Below are 13,196 nucleotides of genomic sequence, written 5' to 3'. Positions count from 1 at the left end.
TAGCATGAAAATGTGCTCCTCTGGAAATATAAGTAGGCCTACTTTATGACAGTTACCAACAGCAGAACATGAACCATTTTTCTATGTACTTAGTGGCCCTTGCTACTATTTCCAGCTGCCATGATAGCGACTAACTAGCCTACAGGTAGGGAAACACAAAGCGTAAGGAGTCCTCTGCACTGTTCTCTCAGATGGCTCGCCAAATATACTCATGCAGGTGTTAATATACCAGGGTGGGCTGCCTAAGTAAAGTTTCTGTGTGGGAAACGGTGCAATCTATCCTCAGAATTCAGAATTTTTTGCTACTACAGATGCATTGGTGGACTTATTTACTGTTTACTAAATAAGAGATGAACAGACAGCATTAATTTTTCTCATTGTTCCAGAAACAGAATAATGTTTTTCTGGCATAAATAAAGCAGAATATTCCAGAGTGTGTTTTACTATATATCTCTACTAGATCTGCAAAAAAGAAAAAAAGTAGTGTGATAAATACACAAATACATATACCCTTCCACGAGTCACCTCTGCTAAAACTTTGCTCTTGACCTTACAGTAAACATGTGTTTGCCTGCAAACTAGATCTACAGCTGCCTTTTAAAAGGCATCTGACTTGGTGCCGGACTTTTACAAATAAAATGCTCCCAAACACTGGGGCCACTGTGTACACAGCCACGGAGAATCAGGAAACTAAATGTCCGTCCTTTCCATCAAGCACCAGCTGAAGTCTCCATTTCAACTCTAACCCCATTTCCTACAGTTTAGCGTTCAGGGGGTTGTGAAAGCTTGTGTCAAAACCTGTGTGTCCACGCTCTTTATGAGACAGGACAGCTAAAGTGTTGAGAGGCACAGACCTCGAGGACCTTTCCGCGGCCATGTGCCTCCTTTTTTATTTTCAGCCTTTGCTTTTCTTCTTGTGTGACATTCCTGACAGAGAAAGGGCCCCGGCAGACTGACCTGTCTTGCTCCTAACAGCATGATAACTCCAGTCTTGGGGAAGTTTGAAAAACCAAGAGCCTTAAGGAATGTGAATTCGGTACAGTGGGTAGCCAGTGGATTATTTTTTTTTTTTATGACACAGATTTAAATACAGACAAAAAAAAACTGCATATTAAGAAAATGTATTTAGATTAGATAAGCTGATATATGTCTACATGATTATACAGGAGACAGAGCTACCTATCATTTAAAACCTATAGGAGAAAAATCTGCCAATAAATACAAAACTCCCTGAAGATGTTTGTGTGATGCTTAGCATGTCAGCATCCAGCCGCAGGGATAAACAATCATTCAACTGCGAAATAGGTTATAAAATCCATTTAGACGTCCTTTATGAGAAATCAGAAAGCTCTTCTTCTGTAGTGTCCTTATTATTTAAAAAAAAGTCAAAGATTTTATGCAGTGCTGCCTATGATAAATAAGAAAAATGGTATACTCTTTAAACATCTGTGTCATGAATGCTGAAAAGAACAGCATTCATTCTGTATCATATGAAAGGTCAATGCTGACCAACAGTCCAAAGAACCAAGTGGTGCTAATTACATGAGGCTCTAATTAACCACTTCATACATCCATAATTAGAAAACAGATGAGCTACAGCAGCAGAAGACCACCCCAGGTAGCACTCCTATCAGCTAAGAACAGGAAACTGAAGCTACGAAAATCGGACAGTAGAAGATTGGACAATCAGCCTGATCTGATGAGTCTCAATTTCTGCTGTGACATTCGGATGGTAGGGTCAGAATCTGGACACAAACAATATGAAAGCATGGATCCATCCTGCCTTCAAAGATTGAGGCTGTTAGATATTATGGTGTAATGGTGTGGGGGATAATTTCGTGGCACACTTTAGGTCCCTTAGCGTGTAGTGTAGTGGTTAACATATTCACCTTCCAAGCCAAAGCTCTCTGATTTGAGACTAGGAGGAGATACAAATCCAGCCCAGGGGGTTACACGTTAGTGTACTCCTGGTGCCAGTCCCAAGCCTGGAAAAATGGGCAGACTGCATCAGGAAGATCATCTGGTATAGAATCTGTACTGCTGTATCAGCTCAAAGTACTTTGTACCAATCAAGCACGGTTGAAATGCCACTGCTACCTGAGTATTATTGCTGACCATCTGTTCATGACTGCAGAAACTGTTTTCTTGACTGTGACAATGAGTCACTGCCCGCAGTTACCAGATCTCAATCCAATAGAGCACCTTCGGGATGCATTATGGATGTGTAGCTGAAAAATTTGCAGCAACTGTGTGATGCTATCATTTCAATATGCATCAAAATCTCAGAGGAATGTTTCCAAAACCTTGTTGATTTGATGCCATGAAGAATTCAGGCAGTTCTGTAGGCAAAAAGGAGGTCTAAACCAGTACTAGCGAGGTGTAACTAATAAAATGTCTAGTGACTGCAACTCTCAGACACATAGTTCAGAACATAATTTTACCCAACTTGTTGTTATAGTTGTTGCTGTGCTAACCACCAGCTGGTTATTATATCATATGAGCATTCCTATTGGTGGCGCAAATGTGACCAAAGAAAAGCCTTTAAGGCATGTAATTCTTGGGGCAGCTCCCTAGTGAGCAGTTAGCCTCAGGAAGTCCATGGAACTCTCTGGAGCAAAAGTGCTTTTTCCCCACTAGATTTAGCAACTCTTCATAGCCTTTGAGGGCCTTTTTCCCACCAAAATAGCACCTAGTAAAAGCGGACAGTGCAGCATCATCAGCTGAGATCTTGCTCTACTGCCAGAACTCTATTTGGGGAGTGAGGCCTCTTTCTGTACCCTGCAGTAAGTAAGTCACCACACATTGTCTTCGAGTGATCATTTGACTTTTAATATGGGCAAAAAAATTATCTTGTATGATAATAAAATCACCATGCTTTCTAAAGCTTCAGATATGTTGTCAAATCGCGGGAGCCCCCCCACAGCTGTAGTCATTAGCCTGACAGAAAACACAACTGTCAACTTGTTAACTTCGGTTTCCATTTTCACTCATACTGATTTCTGTGTGGGGGAGGGGAGACTTGATTTTTTTATTTATTTTTTTCCCCTCAACCAATCACTAAAGACTAAGCTATTCTCCTGGAACCTAACGTCACTTTAAGTTACCACTGATGCTAAGCCATGCCAACATAGTGTTATATCAGGGTTTTAAGAGAAGCGCAAGTACAAACAGTTCAGAATGTTCCTGCATTTGTCGTTCAGTAGCCGTGCCTCGGGGGTGCCAAAAACAAGCAGACACCGACGGTTTAAAATATCTCTGTCGCAGCACACAGCTTGATAATGCTTGACAATGGATTTAAAGGTCTGGGCCCAGGCAAACAATCTCATCTATCAGTACAGTAATTGCTAGTTGTCACAAAATAAATTAATTAATTAAAAAAGCGTTGGGGGTTTAGTGTTGTGTTTTTCCTATCTCCACCACTTCTGATTTTTTTTTTTGTTTTTGACTTTAATAAATAAAAAACACAAATAAATCCTCTGCTGCACCAGTGCTAAGGTACAAAATGAAACGCAAATCACAGTCAATGCTCTGGTCCCAAGAGACATAGCTTTAATAAAAAAAAAAAAAAAAGAAAAGAAAAAAAGAGAAGAAAATATGAATGTGACTAGTGTGTGTTGTTTGTGACCTTGAGCATTATATTCAGGTTTACAGTTCCACTCCTGATTGCTACAGACAAGGCAGTTAGATAAAATAATAAAGGGGGACTCATTTACTCACTGATTCTGCTATACTGCTTTTCAACTAAGGGTCAATTAGTACAGCATTTGGAGTCTTTATCACTGGTTTTAACTTACTACCAGAGGGGTAGCTTTTACAGCAGAGGTCCAGCATCTTTACAGTCTAATTGATTTCTTGAAAGCTGGAAAGTTTGCACTTCCTAGTAGAGCTGCACCAAATATTTTAGTATATATAAGCCTTGGTGACTGCAAAAAAGAAGTTTCCCAATGACCGTGCTTTGTGTTTGTGTTGAAATGCCTTAAATGTGAACGAAATATCACAAAAGATGATGACAAATGCTACACTCTGGAGAGTGGGTTTTCCAGTTGATACACCAGTAAAAGCCCTCATTGAGCCTGCATATCCTAACCTATGAAGAAGATTGGAGGGCCTATTTCCCCATTCATACAACAACAAGAAATTGGATTCCTCCTGACTGGTAATTGTGTCCAAAAAGGCAAATAAATAAATAAAATAAAATGAATGGAGCTATCTAAGGAGAGAAATTCTCTTGCTGAAAAGCTACACAACATCAGCGGAGTGAAAAACATCACAGAGATCCGACAAAGCTATCCAGTAAGGGCACCGAATTAACCCATATTAGTGTAATACAACGCAACAGGAAGAAGTATGTGCCAGCACAAAGTGCTGGGCTCACACAGTGGAAAAAAAAAAAATGATGGCGTGAGTCACTCCACAGACAAAAGAATGCATGACGTTGTCTCTCATGCAGCCTCTAATGAGTCAAGTAAGTGGTTTTCAAGGTGAAGGGTTGTGATCATTCCCCAGAATAAGAAATAGACCTAATTTCTATGAGCTGGGGGAACATTTAGGAGCATAAGAAGCTATAGAGAGAGAATGCTAAAATGCAGCAGGGGCTGCTTCCCAGTTAATCCCTACCGGCTATCGTTATCTCACTGCGCTCCCTCCTTTACCCAAAATAACCAATTCAATCAATGTGTTGGATAGCAGGTCGCATCAAGCTTCATTTTCCTACCATAACGGCAGCTTAAGGAAAGGCAAGGGAACAATTATTTTATTTTCATACAGCTCCATCCCATCAGGTATCGCAGCAGATGCACGGTTCAACTGCTGTTACATTAAATATAACCTAGTTTATATTCCACAAGGAGCAGCATTTAGCTGAATCAAAATGGATGAGACACGTGGAAAACAAAGTGCAAGTTGACATAGCAGTTTAGTCATAAAGCATCAGATGTCCCCTCTGGAGGAGGAAGTCAAAGTTTTTGTTGTTGGTAGAGGAAAACTGACTGTCTGTGTGTGTGTTGATGTGTACATGCTGTGCTTATGTGTATGTGTCGTCTGCTTGGGGGCATTTTCACCAATGGAGATTACATGACAGATGGTGCTGCAGTCCCGGGCATAATGAATATAATTGTCAGATAAGGATACAGCCAACAGCGGCGTTAATGATATCCTGAAGAGTGGGGAGAAAATACATGCATGGAAGTTAGTCACAATTCTGAAGTACAAGAAGCCAAAAACACTGGCTGAAAAAAACTCATGAAAGATCACCCCCACAGGCCACCCGATATATTATTCAGCATCAAATAGAAGAAGAAGAAGAAGAAAAAAAAAATCGAACCATATTCTAAATGATGAATTGGAAATGAAGGGCGTCCCTGTGCAGCGATGAGAAAACTTCTGATCCGATTCAAAGCGATGGGCTTAGTTACCTTTTCCACTTTGATTCTGATGTTGAAAGACAGTGTGCTGTCTTCACATCAAAGAATCCGGTGCAGTGGCCCCTCAACCCTGCATTTCTCTCACAGACACTGGGCAGCACGGCTCCTTCAGCATAGGGCTCACCATTCTTTCTTTATCACTTTAATTCATTCTATGTATCGTGCAGTATTTATGTTTTGGTTTTTTCCTGTGCTGCAATACTCACACTTTGGAAAATGTAAACACATCAGCTGACTGAGGGAAGGCTCTTCAGTAATATATATATATATATATATATATATATATATATATATATATATGAAGATCCTACACAGCCTATAGTAATAAACTGCATACTTTGCTCTTAAGGCACAGTCTACCTATAATAAAATATTTAGACGCTCACACCACTGCATCTGTCCTCGCACACAACACAGGCCTGCACCGGCTCTTCAAGCATCTTTGAAAGACACACAGTTCAGCCTCTGCAATCATGTCTCAGCTGCATCCCATACAAACTACCACCAAATATCCTACTTAAATCGCGAGGCAAAGAAACTGAGATGCTTCTTCTTTAAAATTAAGAAAGAAAAAAAAAAAACTTCATTCATAGGAATGCAGCCAACATGCAACTTCTTTTGCAAAGCCATTAAAAAAAGAAGAAGAGGGGGGAAAAAAAAACGCCATTAGATTAGTAAGAAGAGGAGCTTTCATCACATACATCAGATCATTTCCAATCCTCTAACAGGACGTTCAATAAGTCCAAGCGGGAGAATTTTTTTTTTTTTTTTTTTACAATTTTCATATTTGCCATCGATATGTCGCGCGATTTGCCGGGCACAGATTGCACCTGAACACACCGATCGCCCAGTTAAAGTAATTAAAGAGTGGAGAGCACGCCGAGATTGACATAACAGCACATCGACACCGCTGCAGGGGTCCATTCACGGGGGGATTATTATCATCGCCCCGAAGCCCCCCGAATCTGAAGATAACAGTGGATGTGCGCACACACAGACGAGGCGAAATAGCATTTGAAGAGGAGCGTCACTTACCGCGTATTTAAGAACCGACCGGTGACTGTGAGGAAATAGCTCCCGTCCTCAAAGAAAGCGTTAATTTTCTCTCGCAAGTGTCTTTTCAGGTACCGTCCTTACGCACTGTGAGTGTGTGTGTGTGTGCGTGTTTGAGAGCGAGGAGCGGACTTGATGGGGTCAAAGAGAGACGGAGAGAGAGGACAACGATCCCAAAGTGTTGCCTCCTGTCGCTCCGTTCAATATCCCCCGTAAAATCGCCTCTATCTGCTCTGCTGCGGCTCCACTATCCGAGCCCTCGGTGATGAAACGGCAGCTTCCTCGCGTTGCATCCACGGTACTGTCCCCTTAGATCCCTTTATGGCACAAGGCGTCCTTCTGTGCGCGGGGGCTACATCACGTCCCATAAAGCTGAAGAACCCCAGCAGCCCTCTCACCACGCACTCACGCACACCAACACACACGATTAAAAAAAAAAAAAAAAAAAAAAAAAGAGTATCCAGATGAATTGAAGTGGGGAGAGAGAGAACGGGAAGGGGGGGCAGGAGGGACTCTTGTGAGAAAAGCTCCACAGGGGGGGGGTGAAAAAGAAGCTAAGTTGTTTGGGTCCGGAAAAACTGAGCTCTCTGCGACTATGACAAACCAATTGTGCGCACTGGCTGGGAGTAATTCTGTATGGAGACCAAGGGTTTTGGAGAGCCAGTGAAAGGTGAGAGGAAAAACTCGGATGCGGATTGCCGCTCTCGCCGTATACTCGGGCTCCACCTAGCAGCAAACACTAGACAACGTCCTGCAATGCAAGGAAAAAAAAAAGAAAGAAAAAAACCCTCCACCTATATCTAGCCTGAGGCTGGCAAGGAGTCCTATGTTATATTACATTCTGTGTGTGTGTGTGTGTGTGTGTGTGTGTGTGTGTGTGTGTGTGTGTGTGTGTGTGTGTGTGTGTGTGTGTGTGTGTGTGAATGCAATATTTATACAAAATTCTCTCTCAGAAGGTTCAGCAATTCTTATAAATACAATAGTGCAAAAAAAAAGTGTCCATCAGCAGCTCAATCGAGGGAATGGAGAGTGAAGATTTTGGATGATTATTAAGAAGAGTAATTCAGAGGAGTTTGCTGGAGGCTGCTGAAGGTCTCTCTTTTTTTTAATCCCATCCAGCTCCAGCTGTTCCTTTTATTGTATTCTAAGCCTTAATGAAAGACAGTTTTACAAAAATGAAACCCCAGTGTGGCAGATAGATTTAAGGATTAAAAAGAAGACAAAAAAAAAAAAGAATAAATAAAAACACCACTAAAATCTATGATGACCTTTGAATGCAGCCCCAGCTGCATCACATCTCCAGCTGGAGCCAGCCAGCACTCACCCTCTCAATCATCCTATAGCCAATTAATCACTTTAATAATCCTAATTACAATCAAACAATAAGTAATCATCCAATCACTCACCCAGTGCTCCACTAATGAGCCCATGCAAACACAGAGCTCGTAAAGCGCACTTTTGCACTTGTTTCCTGTCTGGAGAACACCTTGAATTCCTCAACGTGCAGATGAGAAATAACCGGATGCCTGCATTTGCAAAGATTTGGCGTTATCTCTCCCCGGCACTGCTTTCTGTGCACTCCCAATGCAAATGAATTTTCTCCAGGTAGAGCACTGACCAAAGCTCCCCACCATTACACTCGTATAAAACCCAGGTAGCTTCAAAGTGACAGCTTAAGTGCCATGCAATACCCATGCACATTAAGAGCCTGCACTTTAGCAGTGCTGTGAACACTACACCAATACTGGAGAACCAGTTTCCTGCAGACTAAAAGAATAGAAGTCTGATTCAGATCAGACATCCCCCCCCCCCCTCTTTTTTTTTTTTTTCTTCTTCTGAGTAACACTTCATGAGTAAAGCATAAACAGCTCCACCCCACACTGGAACAGAAAAGCATTTCAAACACATGGAAATGAAGGCAAAGTTAGATTTATTTCTACTATTAGTTAAGTATTTGAGATTTAATGGCATTTCTATTTGATGCCTGTCAGTATTCAGAGCTGTTCAACAAAGAAACAAACTGTGATCATACAACATTAATGACAACGAATGGCTAACTGACAAACATGGCAGGTGCTCATCCACACAATTAAAAAACAAATACCTCTTATATTCAGCCTCTCATTAACCCCGAGTGTATCAGCTCAGTCCTTCCCCTTTGGCCCGAAAGAGATTTCTTTATGCTAATTCTAATGTGATTATCCTCAAGACAGAGATAACATTATGCTGTCTGATAAAAACATTTAATTTCAACCAAAGCATCCTTCAAGGGTGTTTTTTTTTTTTTTTTTAAAGCGATTTTTACTTTTCTTATGCCTCTGTGAAAATGCTAAATTAGAATGGGTTCAATTCTGCAGGTGAAGTGCTTTTATTAAATCAAATTCAACGCGGCGTAAACACGGTCCAAATATCAACAGCCGCATTCATCTCATAAACAGAAAACGTTTCCCATAAGGTGGGCCTTGGGCTGATTCACGACTGCGATCATTATTTTTATATTAAGAACTGATCGCACAGCTGCTTGCAAATGCGAGGGGGTCGCTCGCAGAGGTGAACCCGCGGAGAGGTACCGCTAAGATCATCAGATGCACGCAGCTCTGCGAAGCCTTAGAGTTTCAGCCCGTAACCTTACTGTTTTGGTTCACTCTCACGGCTCACATCAGCCTTGTTTTCAGACACAGCGGAAAGCAATTTCGATATAAAAGTCTGAAAAAAAAAAAAAAAAAGTCAGCTGCCCAGTGCAAAAGAAAACACAGACATAGGGAGCATTTAGCAGCTAAAGGAAAAAGAGTGAATACTGGGCATGCTGGTAGTGGTGCGTTGTGCTACTTTATGGCAACACAGTAAGGCTTTATATCAGCGTTCTGCTCCTAAGTCAGTAACTGCCGGTCAAAAGAAAAAGGGCGCCTCCAGAGCTAAAGGAAAACGTTAATGGAGGGGAGAGAAAAATTGAAGTTGCTTACCATAGACTCCTGTGTTTTGGTCTCTAGGGCTAATAACCTGCTTCGTGACATCTGTAACTGGTAAACATTTTTACAACTAACTCTTTTAACTTGTATTAAGGTTTAAAGTTTGTATTAATCTAGGGCAGGGGTCGGCAATCCAGGCTTAATCTGCAGCTCTGTGCGGCTCGCGGAGGTAAATTATGAGTATCCAATTGAAGTCCATTTTATTTTTGTCAGTTCGGTTTTTGTTGTAGTTTTAAATTGGAACATTATTGTGATCTTGAAATATTAAAATAAAATCATTTTATTTATCTATTTATTTATCTTTGTTTCTCAATATATGCTTCACTAGCGGTAGCCGGTAGCCGGTAGCCGGTAGCGGCTTCCGCTAGTATTTGCGGCTCTCACTGTTTTGTTTGATCTAGGGTGTGGCAGATATATAAGAGGTTGTCAACTCCCAACATCTGACTTGCATAGGCCCATTCTCTCCAAAATCCACTGCTCCAACTGGTGCAGATGCTCATGGACTTGGTTGTTTGCTAAAGTAACTTTTCAGAGATGTGAGTATTTAACATTTTCACTACCAAATTGTACTTACTTCGTATTATTTATACTTGTAAAAGTATGTGTGTAGAATTCAGCCGAGGGGGCACGGTGACCTTTTTGGATGCACCTGGACCTCCGGAGCCCGCCTACAACCCAAACACTGGATGTAGCTTCCAGGTTGGAAAAATTAAGCCCACATGGAAGTGCCTTCTATCTGGAGGCCAAAAGATGGCGGATATCTGTGGTTGTAAGGAGACCTCAGATCCTGTAGAAGTGGGAAAACGGCCTTCTTCCGTGATCTCAGTGAACACTTCCCTGACGAGTTTGTGGGCTCAGTCACTCATTTTGGGTCATACTGAATAAAAAAATCTGTCTGTTTTGTAAATCTATCTCATACTATGTTTCCAAATTGAGGATTATGTGTGGTTTGCTCAATGACTAACAACTTGGGTTTGACAAGTCGCTAACCTGTGGGCTTCAAAACCTGACCTCAGAAGCTGGTGGATGATGTCATGATAGCTATATCCATCTTTTATACTGTCTATGCTATGTAGGCGCCTTGCTGACCAATCTAGCTGGCTTTAGTGCATGTAACACTTCACCTGCTCTTCAAAATATGGCTGTTTCTGGTTAAAAGTCTATTAAAGATTAAAAAAAGAGTAAGAAAAAATGCAAATACTGTACTACTGTACTGAAATAGAGAATACTGTGACAAATGTTCAACAGGCTCAAAACATTCCTTGTTCATTTTTGTGCTTTTTTTTTTTTTAAGTATGGCACAAACCAAAGACTATGAAATTTAAATGGATAAAATATTCAGGAGGAAATGGAGTATGTAACACACCCCCCCCCCCACTGGCTCATTTCAATATCTATTTCCTTGTAAACAGCAACATTTCGGTTCTATCACAGTGTGCTATTGTATAATTGGGTGTCTAACATGCTAATGCTAAATATCCATCTGCCAACAGATTTGCTAAATACAGAGAGTTAAGCACCTGAGACACAATGATAATTGAACACCATAAAGTGATGCATGGCACTATAAAACCTCTGCACAGCTACTCACCACACTGTTGTAAGAAACTCCTGCCAAATATAAAGCTGTTCAGGAAAATTAAGGCTTATGGGGACAGTTGTTGTACAAAGTGAATCCAGTAATGAAGAAGCCATTTTGCCTGTTTAACCACGCTACCATGCCTAGGAATTATCTTCTCCACTCTGCAGTGCAGGAGGGCTCAGACAGCTTACACAGTCTTCCTCAGCTGTTTGTGGGAAAGTGCACGGAGGTTGAAAAAGCGGTATCTGTTTTGTTGTCAGTAAAACTACAAAAAACTGATTGTACAAGTTGTGAAAAAGGGAAGTTTTCACGGGATTCTGTGCAAAATCTAAGTACACCCAATGCTTGTAGAAGCACCTTTATTTTCATTTCAGTACGACTTTATCAGCCTCACATCATTGTGGAGGAATTCTGGTCAAAGCTTCCTTTACAACGTTGCTTCAGGTCATTGTGTTTTGTGGGTATTCATTTATGCACAGCTCTCTTAAGGTCCCACCACAGCATTTCAATCAGGTTGAGGTCTAGACTTTGACTGGGCCATTGCAACACATTGATTCTTCTTTTTCAGCCATTCTGTTGGTGATTTGTTAGTGTTCTTGGGATCATTCTCCTGCTCCACATTAGCTGTCGGACACATGGCCTCACATTTGACTCTACCATACTTTGGTACTCAGAGGAGTTCATGGTTGACTCAGTGACTGCAAGATGCCCAGATCCTGTGACTGCAAAACAAGCCCAAATCATCACCCCTCCACCACCGTGCTTAACAGTTGGTATGAGGTGTTTGTGCTGATGTGCTGTGTTTGGTTTTCTCCAAACACAGCGCTGTGCATTATGGCCAAACATCTCCACTTTGGTTTCTGTTCTTTTTAGAGAGAGGAGGCTTTCTCCTGGCAACCCTGCCAAACAAGCCGTACTTGTTCAGTCTATTTCCAATTGTGCTGTCATGAACTTTAACATTTAACATGCTAACTGAAGACTGCAGAATCTGAGATGTAGCTCTTGGGTTTTTGTGAGTCTGTCCTTTAAAAAAATGCCCTTATAGGTCGTTTTTGCAGGCACGTTTCATGACTGATACCTACGATTTATAATAAAATTGAGCGACCTTTAGCAGTCGTACACGAAATACATAAATATGGATTTTCTCAGAATTCCGAAAAGTCTATGAGGACTAAATTGCATGAGATGCAACCGGAAAAATTAAAACAATAAATAAATTCGTATCCAGCACTTTTCTATTGCATGTGAGCACTCAAAAGAACTTTATACAACATTCCTCATTTATACCCATTCATACAAGCACTTCAGTTCTTTGGCATGCTGACTAGAACAGCCTAGAAATGAACCACCAACTTTCTGATTAATAGGTGACCCGCTCTACCTTCATCAACATTGCACACAACCATGACTAACATGACAGGTGAAGCCACATGTAGGAGCGCTCATTTTGGAAATGCTCATATAGGTAATTTTGGAACAAACAGCTGATATTCAGATTGGAGAGCATGCTGGTTGTTGCAGTTTCTCTGACCTTGGTGTGAGTTTGCTGGGATATCCACTTCTTGGAAGATTGTTGCACTGTTTAAATTCACCACTGAATGCTCCAGACCAGCAAACTGCCAAAACCTCTGCTTTTATAGAGCTGGTCACACTTGCTGATGATCAGTTCATCAAGTGCATTTAATTAGCAGGACCTGGCTGCTACTCACCCTCTTAATTCCTATGGAATCAGTAAGGCTGTATTGAGTTTTTTCACAGGACTGCATAGAGCCCAATGAAACCTTTCTTACTCACTTGACTGGTGAAATGACCCACGTGAGGATAGTGGACTTTACCTAACCAAGTCACCCTGTTTAAACACGTCATCCAAATTAAAACAGCAAAATTAAACGTTCCATTGGGCTGCACTGCCTTCCAAAATGACATATAAGCATCTTTTGAACTGATGCTCACATATGACATGATTTTCAGTGCCTACTAAACCACTGCACATTCACAAATGATGATTTATAGTATTTTCTGATTTGCCACTACTGTGGCTATGGATTCATTGAGGTTACACACATAAAGTGCTTACTTAAAGTAAGACTGTGTAAGTTTTGAAAAAAGCGATGACGCAAATGAAAAGGCTACTTCTTAGAAGCTCTTTTTGCTCTTGTTTTGCTCTTT

Source organism: Archocentrus centrarchus (assembly GCF_007364275.1).
Source record: "Archocentrus centrarchus isolate MPI-CPG fArcCen1 chromosome 18 unlocalized genomic scaffold, fArcCen1 scaffold_23_ctg1, whole genome shotgun sequence".
Classification (NCBI taxonomy): domain Eukaryota; kingdom Metazoa; phylum Chordata; class Actinopteri; order Cichliformes; family Cichlidae; genus Archocentrus; species Archocentrus centrarchus.
This window is presented reverse-complemented; position numbering follows the sequence as displayed.